The 17622-nt window shown below is 33.2% G+C and overlaps 1 protein-coding gene across 1 annotated transcript in view; it reads left to right on the top strand.

The window, feature by feature from the left end:
• The window catches only part of stai (stathmin), a 578970-nt gene that overhangs the window by 17530 nt on the left and 543818 nt on the right, over nt 1–17622 (top strand). The gene's annotated exons all lie outside the window — the stretch shown is intronic.

Genomic DNA, 17622 nt, shown 5'->3' on the forward strand with positions numbered 1-17622 from the left:
CACTTCCGCGACCAAATATCGAAAAATAAAGTAGCGGGTCTTTGTCTAGACATCACCCCTAACCTTCCTTGGAAATTTCACCCAAATCAGAGAACTTTCGCCCAATTTTGAAAAAGTCGGGCAAGGGAGAAGTCCCCCTCCCCCACCAGATATCAAAAAATGAGGTACCCTATTTTGACCACATGATTACCCTCTACGGTAGCTATAAACTCACAGAGCCCGAGACTTTTCCAACGAATGCAAAATCATGGAAATCGGTTCGTGCGTTCAGGAGTTGCATCAGGGATGGCGCTGTATATAACAAAAAAAAAAAAAAGATTTTCCCGCTTTTCCGCCATTTTCTTTAATTTTTTTTAGCTATAAACCTTACGGAGCCCGAGACTTTTCCAACGAATGCAGAACCGTGGAAATCGGTTCGTGCGTTCTGGAGTTATTGCGTAGAGATGTGTGAATAATTTAAGGAGAAATTTTCCAAAACTTGTACGAAGATGAGCAAAGGGATTGTCATTTATACACTCAACGAAATGTGAACCCACTACGAAGGCAAATACGGAAAAATTTAACTAAACTGTATTTCAAATTCCGCTATCACCCCGATATGACAAAATAAGCAAATATTCTTCGGCAAATTCAAGAAATTATAGTAGACATAAAAATTTGACAAAATTTTCTACAGAAATAAAATGTTGCCAAAAATTTCTATAGAAATACAATTTTGAAAAAATTTTCTATAGAAATAAAATTTTGACAAAATTTTCTATAGAAATAAAATTTTGACAAAATTTTCTATAGAAATAAAATTTTGAAAAAAATTTCTATAGAAATAAAATTTTGACAAAATTTTCTATAGAAATAAAATTTTGACAAAATTCTCTATAGAAATAAAATTTTGAAAAAATTTTCTATAGAAATCAAATTTTGAAAAAAAAAACTTATAGAAATAAATCTGCTGTACAAACTGAACATAGATCGGCTCAAAATAAAGATAACTAAATTCACGGGCATCTAAAATTTTCTCTGTAAATTTCAATTTTTACCCTTTTTTGCTCAACCTAAATATTTAACTTTCCTTAAGATTAAGTAATTAAACCAATCCGAATCACAAAATCACCATAGGACATTCACATCGTTTTGTCACTATTGTGGCCACGGCTGCAAATCAAAAAACGTGTCATTTCAGTACTTTGAATATTTCGAAATCCCTTTTGAAATGTGAAGAGCTTCTCTGAATGACTTGTATTAAAACTGTTGAAAATCTCTCTAATCCCTTGGTATTGTGGTGCTTAAATGCAATGCAAATGATGAATGTATGCCGTGAATTTTTCCTGCCAAACTATTGTAACACTTCAGTTTTGCGCTGAAATTGTTTTGACAATGGTATTCTGAAAAACAAAACAAAAACCCAAAAACAACACAACAAAAATTCCCATTCACGGATATAAAAAGGCAACAATAGAAATATAAAATAATACTCCCAATATAGTCGGCAAAAAAAGTGTGAAAATTTGTGTATATTACATAACAATGTTGATTGGGTTGTTGAGATAAATATTCGGGGAAACTTTATTATTTGTTTTATTTGTATAGAACAGTTTTGTCAACACTTTATTTCTATAGAAAATGTTGTCAAAATTTTATTTCTATAGAAAATTTTGTTAAAGTTTTTTATAAAACATTTTGTCCAAGTTTTATTTCTATAGAAAATTTTGTCAAAATTGTATTTCTGTAGAAAATATTGTCAAAATTTTATTTCTATAGAAAATGTTGTCAAAATTTTATTTCTATAGAAAATTTTGTCAAAATTTTATTTCTATAGAAAATGTTTATCAACACTTTCGTTCTATAGAAAATTTTGTTAAAATTTTATTTCTATAGAAAATTTTGTCAAAATTTTATTTCTATAGAAAATTTTGTCGAACTTTTATTTCTATAGAAAATTTTGTCAAAATTTTATTTCTATCAACACTTTCTATAGAAAATTTTGTCAAAATTTTATTTCTATAGAAAATTTTTGCAAAATTTTATTTCTATAGAAAATTTTGTCAAAATTTTATTTCTATGGAAAATTTTTACAAAACTTTATTTCTATGGAAAATTTGTACAAAATTTTATTTCTATAGAAAATTTTGTCAAAATTTTATTTCTATAGAAAATTTTGTCAAAATTTTATTTCTATAGAAAAGTTTGTCAAAATTTTATTTCTATAGAAAATTTTGTCAATATTTTATATCTATAAAAAAAATTGTCAAAATTTTATTTCTATAGAAAACTTTGTCAAAATTTTATTTCTATTGAAAATTTTGTCATAATTTTATTTCTATAGAAAATTTTGTCAAAATTTTATTTCTATAGAAAATTTTGTTAAAATTTTATTTCTATAGAAAATGTTGTAAAAATTTTATTTCTATAGAAAATTTTGTCAAAATTTTATTTCTATAGCAAATTTTGTGAAAATTTTATTTCTATAGAAAATTGTGTCAACATTTTATTTCTATAGAAAATTTTGTCAAAATTTTATTTCTATATAAAATTTATTCAAAATTTTATTTCTATAGAAAATTTTGTCAACATTTTATTTCTATAGAAAATTTTGTCAAAATTTTATTTCTATAGAAAGTTTTGTCAAAATTTTATTTCTATAGAAAAATTTGTCAAAATTTTATTTCTATAGAAAATTTTGTCAAAATTTTATTTCTATAGAAAATTTTGTCAAAATTTTATTTCTATAGAAAATTTTGTCAAAATTTTATTTCTATAGAAAATTTTGTCATAATTTTATTTCTTATATTTCATGTTAGCCTGATACCGAAACAGGCAATTGACGTCCAAATGCATTATATCTAATTATACAATTATTTTTCGAGCTATTATGGACAGATATAGATTAAGGAACATGGTTAATAGAGCCATTGAAAAGAAAACGCCAGATACAAATCTATACACGCCTGGACTGTACATGTTTCGGTTCGGGCGATTGAACCTTTCCACAGCCTTTAGTATAGATCTGGCTTGGAGAGATAACTCAATTTTGGGCCCTTTATGCTAACTCCTTATGGAGATAAGGAGTTAGCATAAAGCATTGTTCGACTGTTCACCACTTAGGTGAATTCTAACAAATTAGCTTTCTAAAAATAAATTTCGTGTTGTTGCATTACTATGTAACAAAACGAAATAAAAATAAGATTAAGGGACTTGTAAGTTATATGAAAAGATGATGTACAGTGGGAGAAAAGATGATTCAATTTGTAAGAGGAAATTTCCCAAATGTTTTCTCCATAAGGAGTTAGCATAAAGGGCCCAAAATTGAGTTATCTCTCCCAGCCAGATCTATACTAAAGGCTGTGGAAAGGTTCATTCGCCCGAACCGAAACATGTACAGTCCAGGCATGTATAGATTTGTATCTGGCGTTTTCTTTTCAATGGCTCTATTAACCATGTTCCTTAATCTATATCTGTCCATAAAAGCTCGAAAAATAATTGTATAATTAGATATAATTTTATTTCTATAGAAAATTTTGTCAAAATTTTATGTATATAGAAAATTTCGTCAAAATTTTATTTCTATAGAAAATTTTGTTAAAATTTTATTTTTATAAAAAATTGTGTCAAAATTTTATTTCTATCAAAAAATTTTTCAAAATTTTATTTGTATCGAAAATTTTTTAAAAATTTTATTTCTATGGAAAATTTTTACAAAATTTTATTTCTATTGAAAATTTTGTCAACATTTTATTTCTATAGAAAATTTTGTCAATATTTTATTTCTATAGTAACGTTTGTCAATATTCTATTTCTATAGAAAATTTTGTTAATTTTATGCCTATAGAAAATTTTGTCAAAATTTTATTTTTATGGAAAATTTTGTCAAAATGTTATTTCTGTAGAAAATTTTGTCAAAATTTTATTTCTATAGATAATTTTGTAAACAGTTTATTTCTATAGAAAATTTTGTCAAAATTTTATTTCTATAGAAAATTTTATCAAAATTTTATTTCTATAGAAAATTTTGTCAAAATTTTATTTCTATAGAAAATTTTATCAAAATTTTATTTCTATAGAAAATTTTGTCAAAATTTTATTTCTATAGAAAATTTTATCAAAATTTTATTTCTATAGAAAATTTTGTCAAAATTTTATTTCTATAGAAAATTTTGTCAAAATTTTATTTCTATAGAAAATTTTGTCAAATTTTTTTTTCTATAGAACATTTTCTACAAAAATATACATAAGATTATTTGGTAAATTTTTCTCCAAGTTTTTGTAGTTTACTTTTGGCATTATTCTCAAGCATACGGTATTGCTGGGTGTATGGTACGGTACAAATACTCTTGGTAAACAGTTTTTCATCTCTACTAATTAAAAAGTGCTTGCTAGGAAGCTAGAGAAATTTTATTGGCACATCCTAATAAAGCTTAGTACCACATTCAATGTACTTACACATTCAGCTTTACAATTTTAACATCCGCACTTTTGCATATCCCAACTTATTCGAGCGCATAGAATTTCTATGAATTCCCTGAAAAGAAAAAAAAATCATACAAAAAAGTGGGAACTGGGAATTATTGTTAGATACTGTACATAGCATAAACGTGAACTTAGCAAAACTGCTGCAATCCTCCAGCTTTACAACACATTTTCCCATATATCATCTATACAGCTGGAAACTAAAGCAATGCCACTAAAAGCACCGGAGATGATACTAGCATGAATTTTTTCATTTGGCTTTTCGTAGAAATTTGTATTTAAAATATTTCAACACGAATACACCAAATATCCTACCGTTGTGGTATAGAATCGAAAAAATAGGTTACCAGATAACACTGCTTAGGTTCCGGCACGGGGGGATGTAATGCGTTGTGGTGTTATGATAGAAATCATCGAGAAGGCATCCGAGCATTAAAAACAAATAAAAAGAAAGGAATTTTCCCAATGGGAATCATTTGCGGTAGAAACAAAAGACTGTATCCTCCATTGTTAGAATTTTCATTACATTAAGCGAATGCAACAATTTTCTGTGGCATTCAAATGGAAACTTATTTCTTTAGAAATTAATTTTAATTGCTTTTAATGGGTTAGATGTTTCGATATGAAAGGAGTGTGCTCTGTCTAACTAGGTTAAATAAAAGTGCAAGGAGTCTTCTTTAAATGATCAGATTTTGGTGATATTATTATAAATAATTCCTTTTTCCAGGAGGACCTCCAAAACCACCATCTACCTTAAGACAGAATAACATCAAGTACATGTCTTGAGTAAACTTCTCGCTTTCGGGTCAGTAATCTTGTTTTTTTCGGTGCCATGAAAATACTCCCAAATACAGCAACCAAAATGAAATGAAATAAGACCCCAAATGTTTATAAGGGAAGCAAAAGCAATATATACTTATTTTTTATTTTGGGCTTTGTTCTATATTTCGGCTATACGAAATAATACCTCAACGAAATATTGGCCCAAAACCAGAATGAAATAAGGGTGCAAATTGGGGCCTGATTTCTCAATGAAATAAATCCGCATTTAAATATATGAAATACAGCCCCAAAATATAGCCAAAATAACGTTCCACTACTTTTCATCAGTAAACAGATTATTCATAATTAATAAAATAAGATTTTATATATATCAAAAATATATTTTTAGTTAATTTAAATAATCAAAATTTTTGAACAAGTATATGTATTTATATCCCAGCAAAAAATTGGAGGTGCTTCTCCAGTCATTACTTCATTTTAAATCTCAAAATGCTCTTCTAGAGACGGACTTTATTTTTTGTTCATAATAAATTCTTCTGAGGTTATAATACTATTCTTTAAATGTAAGATTTCTGAATTGTAGATTTTTGGCCGAATCCGAAGCCCAAACCGATTCTTCGGACGATCTTTTTCTTACATAGACTTACATTTGCTGTTACTGCAGACTCTTTGCCAAGGTTTCCACAATCGGTAGAATTCTACCTAAAATGCTAATGGTAGATTTTGAAAAATTCCTCTCCAACTAAGATGTAATTAAATCTACTATATAAAAATAAATCGGGTTTTCCTTCCTGACGCAATAACTCCAGAACACCCGAACCGACTTCCACCGGAGGAGCAGCGAAGCGGGCCGGGTTACGCTAGTTTTCTATAGAAATAAAATTATGAGAAAATTTTCTAAAAATTTTGAAAAAAAAAAATTCTTTATAAATAAAATTTTGAGAAAATTTTCTACAGAAATAAAATTTTGATACAATTTTCCATAGAAATAAACTTTTAACATAATTTTCTATAGACATAACATTTTGACAAAAATTTCTATAAAATCAATATTTTTAAAAAATTTAATTTTCGTGTTAGATCATACTATCAAAATCCATTGTAAGTTGTCCTTTTGGTAGAAGAAGTAACTTTCTTTTCATGGTGCAAACTAAAATCCTTATAACATTTAAAATTCGACACATTTACAATTCAAGGGATATAAAGGGTGGTTAAAATTTCAAGGGCCGATGTTGATTTTGAATAAAACACAAACTATTTAGGAAATTATTGTAGTTTTATTTTATTATGATATATTGGTATTACTCAATTATGTATGGAACAAATGGGTGCCGCGACCTCGGTGGCACACCTTCATCCGATGGTCCAAATTTTCGATGACACTGAGGCATAATGGAGGTTTTATGCCGTTAATGTGCCGAATTATCTCATCCTTTATATACACCCAAACAAGTATATACGGCCGTAAGTTCGGCCAGGCCGAATCTTATGTACCCTCCACCATAGGTTAGGTTAAAGTGGCAGCCCGATTAAGATTCAGGCTCACTTAGACTATTCAGTCCACCATGGATTGCGTAGAAACTTCTACGAAAGACTGTATTTATGTTAATCCACAATCGAATTACTTGGGTTGTGGTATCTTAAAACTTCTTAACATCGTTTTCTAAATTGTGAGTTAGTCCATACGTGGTATATATTAAACAAAAAGTTATGTATAGGTAAGTCTACAAATAATTACGAATCGATACCGACTTTTGAACGATGCGTGGAGAGCCTGAATTGAAATATGGGGGTCACTTATATGGGGGCTATATACAATTATGAACTTGATATGGACCAATTTGTGTGTGATTGGGGATCGATTTATCTGAGGAATATAGACCGATATGGACCTAGTTAAGCGTGGTTGTTAACGGCCATATACTAGCACAATGTACCAAATTTCAACTGACTCGGATGAAATTTGCTCCTCCAAGAGGCTCCAAAACCAAATCTCGGGATCGCTTTATATGGGGGCAATATATGATTATGGACTGCTATGGACCACTTTTGGCATAGTTGTTAAATATCATATACTACCGCCACGTACCAAATTTCAACCAGATCGGATGTATTTTGCATCTCTAAAAGGCACCGGAGGTCAAATCTGCAGATCGGTTTATATGTGGGCTATATATAATTATGAACTGATATGAACCAATTCCTGCATGGTTGTTGGATACCATATACTAACATCACGTACCAAATTTCAACCGAATCGGATGAATTTTGCATCTCCAAAAGGCACCGGAGGTCAAATCTGCACCGGAGGCACCGGAGGTCAAATCTGCAGATCGGTTTATATGTGGGCTATATATAATTATGGACTGATAAGAACCAATTCCTGCATGGTTGTTGGATACCATATACGAACATCACGTACCAAATTTCAACCGAATCGGATGAATTTTGCCCTTCCAAGGGGCTCCGGAGGTCAAATCTGGCGATCGGTTTATATGGGGCCTATATATAATTATAGACCGATTTCGACCAATTTTTGTATGGGTGTTTGAGGCCATATATTAATACCACGTACCAAGTTTCAACCGAATCAGATGAATTTTGGTCTTCCAAGAGGCTTCGGAGGTCAAATCTGGTGATCGGTTTATATGGGGGCTATATATAATTATGGACCATGCCGACCAGTTTTTGCATGGTCATTAGAGATCATATACTAACACCATGTACCAAATTTCAGCCGGATCGGATGAAATTTTCTTCTCTTAGAGGCTCCCAAAGCCAAATCGGTGGATCGGTTTATATGGGGGCTATATATAATTATGGACCGATGTGGACCAATTTTTGCATGGTGTTTAGAGACCATATACTAACACCATGTACCAAATTTCAGCCGGATCGGATGAAACTTGCTTCTCTTAGAGGATCCGCAAGCCAAATTTGGGGGTCCGTTTATATGGGGGCTATACGTAAAAGTGGACCGATATGACCCATTTGCAATACCATCCGACCTACATCAATAACAACTACTTGTGCCAAGTTTCAAGTCGATAGCTTGTTTCGTTCGGAAGTTAGCGTGTTTTCAACAGACGGACGGACGGACATGCTTAGATCGACTTAGAATTTCACCACGACCCAGAATATATATACTTTATGGGGTCTTAGAGCAATATTTCGATGTGTTACAAACGGAATGACAAAGTTAATCCCCCAAAACCCCCATCCTATGGTTGAGGGTATAAACATTTTCGATAGTATGAGAGATCAAAATATATAACAAATAAATATCTAAAATGAAATAATACAACATTTCTTTCGAAGAAAAAACAAATTTTCATACCACAAAAATTTGATCAAAAAAACTTTAAAATAACATTTTTTAAAACTGGTAGATTTTTGGTAACATTTTGCAATAAGGTCTTATGTGTCTGATTTACTAAATAGCGCCTGTAACACACAGGAAAGTAATTCGCTTGTCCGTACAATTATGAGGCTATAGATGTAATATGACATTAAGGGAATATGTTTTGTTATGTCACATACTCGAAAAATGATATATGTTGCAAGATTTGATGATATTTGTCATTTAGATTCGTAAAGTGCCGGTCGCCACCACCATTGAAGTTTTCAGCATTGTGTCCACGATATATTTGAGACCTTAGTCCTAATATCTTATAAAATTCTACACTCCTGGCTTGTACCGAAAGCTTAGTCTGTCCCAACTATTCCACAGGTATATATGTAATATGGCATTAAGAGAATATGCGTATATTTTCAAAAATTTAGTGGGATACTCCATGATTGCATAGCACTTTCTGAGAGTCATTAGGGTTTTCGAGAATTGTATTTCAAACTCTGACACTAATTCATTTAGATGTCGTAAATCTTTGCAGTTTTCCGAAGTTATTGCCAAGCCCTTTTTCTTTACGACTTTTTTTATTTATGCTTTTGCCTTTCTATTCTTCTACGATATTGATTTAATTGAATTTGAATTCCGTTTGTCATCCATCTTATTTTCTTTTCAAATAAGTAAGTGATTTCAAAAGATGCTATGACATATCACTCCTTAAGATTTTTCTTCATTTAGAAGTTACCCTCATCTCATCTTACCAATGTTCTCCATCAATATGATGTGACATTTCCATTTGGATTTTCTCTCTATTTTGTTATGGAAATTTACACCAAATCAATGCTGTAAAACGAACCAAACTGGAGTTTCACTAAAAGAAATCTCATTTTTGTTTACAGATAATCGTTTAAATTACCAGAAATTGTAGGTTAGAGGTGACACTTGTTAGTCGGCAAAAAGGTTCATAAGCTGTTGGTGGGCTTTGTTACTGTTCATTTTCTTTCTTTTCTTTACAACGATTTAGTCCACCATGACCAAAGCAATGTCTTCTTTAGGTAAAAAAAAAACATGAATGAAAACATCAGGGGCCACAGATCAGAATTAACAAGAAAGGGGGGAGGGGGTTGACTGGGGGAACAAACACAACCAACACCATGGAGAACATTGAATTAAGATGACATTGTTGGGATAAGGATAACGTGTAGCACTCCATGTAGTTGTGTCAAACAAAGAGGTTAAATTATGCATTCTATGGCAAGGAACAGGAACAGAAAAGTCAGCTAACACTAACAAGAGGGAACATAATCAAATGAGATGAGCGACTATGATATGGACTTGAAAAAGGAGGGAAAACAAATATAGACAAATGCTACAGATCTGAGGATTCAGCACCACTCGTGTCAAAAAAATGTACCAAAATTTGAAAAAAATTTTACCAAAAATCTACCAAATTGAAAAAAATATTAATGTGAAGATGCTGAACAAATGTTTTCTTCGAAAGAAATGTTTTATTATTTTATTTTATAAGTTTATTTATTATATATTTTGGTAAATTTTTTGGGTGTATAAATATCCCTTGGATTATGGGAAGTTTTAATTCTATAGAAAATTTTGTCAAAATTTTATGGGAGCCACCGTGGTGCAATGGTTAGCATGTCCGCCTTGCATGCACAAGGTCGTGGGTTCCATTCCTGCTTCGACCGAACACCAAAAAGTTTTCCAGCGGTGGATTATCCCACCTCAGTAATGCTGGTGACATTTTTGAGGGTTTCAAAGCTTCTCTAAGTGGTTTCACTGAAATGTGGAACGCCGTTCGGACTCGTCTATAAAAAGGATGTCCCTTTTCATTGAGCTTAACATGGAATCGGGTAGCACTCAGTGATAAGAGAGAAGTTCACCAATGTGGTATCACAATAGTCTAAGGGAGCCTGATACATCGGGCTGCCACCTAAACTAACCTAACCTAACATACCTTGAATTGTAAATGTGTCGAATTTTAAATGTTATAAGGCTTTTAGCTTGCACCATAAAGGGAAAGTTACTACTTCTACAAAAAAGGAGATCTTACAATGGATTTTGATAGTATGATCTAACGAAAATTAAAATTTTTAAAGATATTGAATTTATCTAAAATTTTGTCAAAATTTAACTTCCATAGCAAATTTAGTCAATAATTTTATTTCTACAGAAAATGTTGTCAAAATGTTTACTTCTACAGAAAATTTTGCCAAATTTTATTTCTATAGAAAATTTTGTCAAAATTTTACTTCAAAAAAAATTTTTTTTTTTCAAAAATTTTTTTTTTTATAAAAATTTTGTCAAAATTTTATTTCTATAGACATTTTTTTCAAAATTTTATTTCCATAGAAAATTTTGTCACAATTTTATTTCTATAGAAAATTTTGTCAACATTTTATTTCTATAAAAAATTTTGTCAAAATTTTACTTCAAAATTTTTTTTTCATACAAAATTTGTCAAAATTTTATTTCTATAGAAAATTTGTCAAAATTTTATTTCTATAGCAAATTTTCTCAAAATTTTATTTCTATAGCAAATTTTCTCAAAATTTTATTTCTATAGAAATTTTTTGTCAAAATTTTATTTCTATAGAAAATTTTGACAAACTTTTATTTCTATAGAAAATTTTGGCAAAATTTTATTTCTATAGAAAATTTTGACAACATTTTATTTTATTTTATTTTATTATACCCTCCACCATAGGATGGGGGTATATTAACTTTCTCATTCCGTTTGTAACACATCGAAATATTGCTCTAAGACCCAATAAAGTATATATATTCTGGGTCGTGGTGAAACTCTGAGTCGATCTGAGCGTGTCCGTCCGTCTGTTGAAATCACGCTAACTTCTGAACGAAACAAGCTATCGACTTGAAACTTTGCACAAGTAGTTGTTATTGATGTAGGTCGGATGGTATTGCAAATGGGCATATCGGTCCACTTTTACGTATAGCCCCCATATAAACGGACCCCCAAATTTGGCTTGCGAATCCTCTAAGAGTAGCAAATTTTATCCGATCCGGCTGAAATTTGGTACATGGTGTTAGTATATAGTCTCTAACAACCATGCAAAAATTGGTCCACATCGGTCCACTTTTACATATAGCCCCTATATAAACGGACCACCAAATTTGACTTGCGAATCCTCTAAGAGAAGCAAATTTCATCCGATCCGGCTGAAAGTTGGTACATGGTGTAAGTATTTGGTCTCTAACAACTATGCAAAAATTGGTCCACATCGGTCAATAATTATATATAGCACCCATATAAACCGATCTCCGATTTGGCTTGCGGAGCCTCTAAGAGAAGCAAATTTCATCCGATCCGGTTGAAATTTGGTACATGGTGTAAGTATATGGTCTCTAATGGCCATGCAAAAATTGGTCGAAATCGGTCCATAATTATATACAGCCCCCATATAAACCGATCCCCGGATTTGACCTCCGGAGCCCCTTGGAAGAGCAAAATTCATCCGATTCCGTTGAAATTTGGTACGTGATGTTAGTATATGGTATCCATCAACCATGCAGGAATTGGTTCATATCAGTCCATAATTATATATAGCACCCATATAAACCGATCCCCAGATTTGGTTTTTGAGCCTCTTGAAGGAGAAAATTTCATCCGAGTCAGTTGGTACATTGTGCTAGTATATGACCGTTAACAACCATGCCTAACTAGGTCCATATCGGTCTATAGTTATATATAGCCCTCAGATAAATCGATCCCCAATCACACAAAAATTGGTCCATATCAATAATTGTATATAGTGCCCATATAAGCGACCCCCATATTTCAATTCTGGCTCCCTACGTACCGTGCAAAAGTCCATATCGATTCGTAATTATTTGTAGACTTACATACCTTTTTGTCTAATAAAGGGTGATACGGTCAAAATTTGGTCAAGGGAAAACGCGTGTAAATCGGTGAAATCGTTTATTTAAAAAATCAAATTAAATTTCTTTTTCAAGTTCAATTAGTATAAAATTCAGGAAAAATATTCAGTTAGGCTTTCGATTTTCCAAATTCGAATTGCCGGGCCTCACGCTTGACACCTGCCATCAGATTTTGTACAGCCACCTTGTCCACCTTCTTCGCCGCAGAAAGCCAGTTTGCCTTGAACTGCTGTTCGTCCTTAGCAGTTTTTTGGTCTTCTTTGGGTTCCGCTTGACAATAGCCCAGTATTTCTCAATTGGGCGGAGCTCTGGCGTGTTGGGAGGGTTCTTGTCCTTGGGAACCACCTGCACCTTGTTGGCGGCGTACCACTCCATGGCCTTTTTACCGTAATGGCAAGATGCCAGATCCGGCCAAAACAGTACGTGTTTCTTCAGGAAAGGCAGCAGCCGTTTATTCCAACACTCTTTCACGTAAATTTCTTGGTTGACAGTCCCGGAAGCTATGAAAATGCTGCTTTTCAAGCCACAGGTACAGATGGCTTGCCAAACCAGATATTTCTTTGCGAACTTTGACAGTTTTATGTGCTTGAAAATATCTGCTACCTTTCCCCTTCCTTTTGCCGTATAAAACTCCTGTCCCGGAAGCTGCTTGTAGTCGGCTTTGACGTAGGTTTCGTCGTCCATTACCACGCAGTCAAACTTCGTCAGCATCGTCGTGTACAGCCTCCAGGATCGTGCTTTGGCCGTCGTATTTTGTTTATCATCGCGATTTGGAGTCACTACCTTCTTGTAAGTCGATAGTCCGGCTCGTTTTTTGGCTCGATGCACGGTTGTAGACGATACACCCAGCTTATTTGCGGCATCTCGGAGAGAGAGGTTAGGGTTTCGCTTGAAACTACCGGCAACTCTCTTTGTCGTCTCAGCGGCTTCCGGTTTTCGATTTCCCCCCGATCCAGACTTCCTGGCTGTCGATAAACGTTCCCCAAACACTTTAATTACATTTGTAACGGTTGATTTGGCAACTTTTAGCGATTTTGCCAGCTGTGTGTGCGAGTAGCTCGGATTTTCGCGATGCGCGAGCAAAATTTTGATACGCTGCTCTTCTTGCTTGGACGGCATTTTGACAACTGAAGAGTGAATTCCCAAATCAAAATCGGAGCAACATTCTACACACACACACCTTCAAAATGAGGGGTGTTCAGGTTTTTTAAATGCAAAATTGAAAGAAATACGTCAAGTTTATATTGACCAAATTTTGACAGTATCACCCTTTATATACCACGTATGGACTAACTCACAATTTAGAAAACGATTTAAGATACCACAACCCAAGAAATTCGATTGTGGATGACAGTCTTTCGTAGAAGTTTTTACGCAATCCATGGTGGAGGGTACATAAGATTCGGCCTGGCCGAACTTACGGCCGTTTATACTTGTTTTATTTTATTTGGTTTGTTTTTTTATCAACGCATGGTTTTAAGCTGAAATCAAAACAACAAAATTTTATTTCTATAGAAAATTTCCTGCAATTTTTATTTCGATAGAAAATTTAAGTTCCTCTTAGTTGGGGGAATATTTTGCAAAATCTAGCAAAAGTTCAAGTATTCTACCAATCTTCCAAAAATCTACCATTTTTGGTAGAATTCTCCTACTGTGGCAACTGTGTTCAGCACGTGTCAACTAAGAATTGTTTAAGAAGGATGTTCCTCGCTTCATTTGTACTGCTCAATTGCCATCAAAATTTCTGGATCTCTATCTGTTGAACTTTTACGTCTGGGGTATTTTGGTGGCACTAAAAAAATGTCGAAGTGTCCATCATCTCAAGATGGCGCTTCGCAGGAAATGGGCCAAAATATCGCTGAGCTCTTTACTTTGTTGTATTACCTATCAGCCTCCCTGTATAATGAAATGAAAGTAAAAAAAAACAACTCTCATGCCATCCCTAACCAAGACAAATACAACAAAAAACGCTGAGACTCTCTTCTGGACCCCCTTAATCCATGGGGGTTAGTGCAAACGATTGAAAAGAACGGGGAACGACATTTCCATGCTACAGCCATGGCCGCCAGAGACCGACCCACATACAAAGGACCATAAGCAATAACAATTGTCACCAACGACGTGTGCCCCGGCAACCCACACCCACAAAGGCAACAATCGTGATGCTGATGGCCTCTTTAAAACAAGAGCAGGAGACAACGACATCACCCAAGCAAAAAGCAATCCAGACGAAGGAATATAGATGCAAATGTAAGCAACTATTTGGCCTTAAGGTTGGAACATTTGTTTGGCCTGTACGAGTTGTGAATATATTATCAACTTTGAGCAAGAGCACAAGAAGGATGCAAAAAAACCATGGGGCCAACCATCATTCCAAGTACCACTTGGGGTGGGGGTGAGATATTTGTGTGTGATATCATTCACGCGGAATAATGATTATTGTGTTGCTTTGCATTCCATTGGAGTGAAATGAAAACTGAGTGTATAAATGAATGCATGAATGGCGGGTGGAGGGAGGGGGATATGGACTCAAAATTACACACACACACACATACACCAACTCATCCAGAAATGAAATGAATTATATATAGAAAATGTCTTCCAACTCAAAGGTTTGACGAAGGGTAATGATAATGGGGGGAAGACGATGATGATGGTGATGGTGACAATGAGGATGATGATTTTGCCATACCTAGTCCTATTACTACCTCCAAAGGGGTCTCCAATTCCCCAATCATGCCATACTTGGTTTTCAATCGATCTTTTCTTGTTTACCTTTTGTATTATTCAAATGTAGACGAAGAACACTTAAGGTTTCCGACCGGGCTGAACAGTGGGTTCGAAATCATTTGAAACGAAGAAAATGAGCCTTTTATAGGAAAGGAAATTTGAATATAATTGCTACGCTCCTGGCATCCTCGAAGATTGGAATTATCATCGAGTTGGCGCAGCGTCAGGATAATAACAAGTTAGGGTTAGGCCTTGCGTTCAGATCGAAGTGTTAGTCAATGAATTCGCAGTGCTTTAACTTCAGTTTCAAGCCTAATGAATTGAACAACCAAAGGAACTCTCAGCAGAGTTTTGTGTATCGCCAGTTTGAGAATTATCGTCGAGTTGGCGCAGCTTCGGATATGATGAAAAAGTACAGTATGTTAAAGTAACAGCCCTTGCGTTCAGATCGAAGTGGTTGCATTGTAGATCGAGTGATCAGTGATTTAACTGCAGTTTCAACCCTCAATGATTAATGTACACAAGTCTCAGTGAACTGCAGATGGAAGTCTCATAGAAGCTTAATGACATCGTCAGCGTGGGAATTATCTTTGAGATGGCACAGCTTCGGGTATAATAAAGTAGAGTTGTTGGGTTGTAGGTCGAATTCTCAGCGCCCTAGTTGCAGTTCCAAGTCTCAATAATTGATCTTCAGATGATAGTCTCAATGAAGAATGATATCTGAAAGAAGAATGGCGTCTGAGTTGGCTGATTACAAATTAGGATAAAGTATCAGCTCTTGCGTTCAGATCGAAGTATCAGTGGATGGTGGATCAAAGTCTCAGCGCTTTAACTGCAGTTCCAAGTTTCAGTAATTGAATTACAGACGGAAGTTCGAGTTGATGCAACTTCCAGTATGATAAAAATTGAGGTTAAAGTAGCAGTTTTAGCTTTCAGATAAAATTCAAGTCTCAGTAATGGAAATAAACAGGAAGTCTCAGAGAATTTTCGTTAAATCGCCAGCTTCGGAATTATCTTCGAGTTGGTACAGCTTCGGGTATGATAACAATTTAGAGTAAAGTAGCAGCCTTGCATTCAGATCATGGCACCAGTAGTTGCATTGTAGACTCAGAGCTTTAATTTCAGTTTCAAGTCTCGTGAATTGAACAACAGATGGAACTCGGAACTCTCAGCAGAGTTTTATGAAATCGCCAGTTCGGAAATTACCTTTGGCTTGGCGCAGCTTTGAATATGATAAGTATATACGGCCGTAAGTTCGACCAGGACGAATTTTATGTACTCCACCATTCATTGCGTAGGAACTTCTACTAAAGACTGTTATCCACAATCTAATTACTTGGGTTGTAGTAATAATTGCCGATGCCAAGATATTTTAGAACTTCTTAACATCGTCTTCTAAATTGTAATTTAGTCCATAGGGTGTATATATTAGGCACAAAAGAGTCGCATAAATGATCGGTGAATAATCACAAACCGATATGAACTGTTGCGTGCACACAAAAAAAATATTTTTGTCTTCAATGACGAAATTAATTGATCCAATTAATTTTTAATTGATATATCTTCAATCACAGAAATTATAGTATCAATTGAAAAATTAATTGAAAGTCTATTAAAAAACTAATTGATCCAATTAAAAAATTATTGATACTATTAATTTTTGTGATTAATTTTTGTTGCAATTAAAGAATTTGTTAAATCAATTAAATTTTTAATTAATTATTTTTAAATATCAATTAAGATTTTAATTGAAATAATTTTCGTGAAATTTTTTCTGTGTGGTAATTAGAAAGTGAAAAGTGAAAGTCGCTTTATATGGGGGCTATATACATTTATGATATCAGTTCATACCAATTTTTGCATGATTGGGGAGATCAGTTTACCTGGGGGCTATATAACTATAGACCTATATTTTTGCATGGTTGTTACAGACCACATACAAACATCACGTACCAAATTTCAAACAGATCGGATGCAAATTGCTTCTCTAAGCGGCTACGCAACACGGTTACCACAGTTGGTGGAATTCTACCAAAAGTGGTAGATTTTTTACTGTTTGGTAGATTTGTAGAATTCTTGATGTTTTAGTAGATTCTCCAAATTATTCCTCTCAAACTAAGAGGTACTTCACAAATTTTCTATAGAAATAAAATTAACAATTAATAACATTTTCTAAAGAAATCAAATTTTGACAAAATCTTATATAGAAATAAAATGTTGACAAAATTTTCTATAGAAATAAAATGTTGACAAAATTTTCTATAGAAATAAAATGTTGACAAAATTTTCTATAGAAATAAAATTTTGGCAAAATTTTTCATAGAAATAAAATTTTGACAAAATTTTGACAAAATTTTCTATAGAAATAAAATTTTGACAAAATT

This window comes from Haematobia irritans, chromosome 2 (assembly GCF_050003625.1).
Source record: "Haematobia irritans isolate KBUSLIRL chromosome 2, ASM5000362v1, whole genome shotgun sequence".
In the NCBI taxonomy this organism is placed as follows: domain Eukaryota; kingdom Metazoa; phylum Arthropoda; class Insecta; order Diptera; family Muscidae; genus Haematobia; species Haematobia irritans.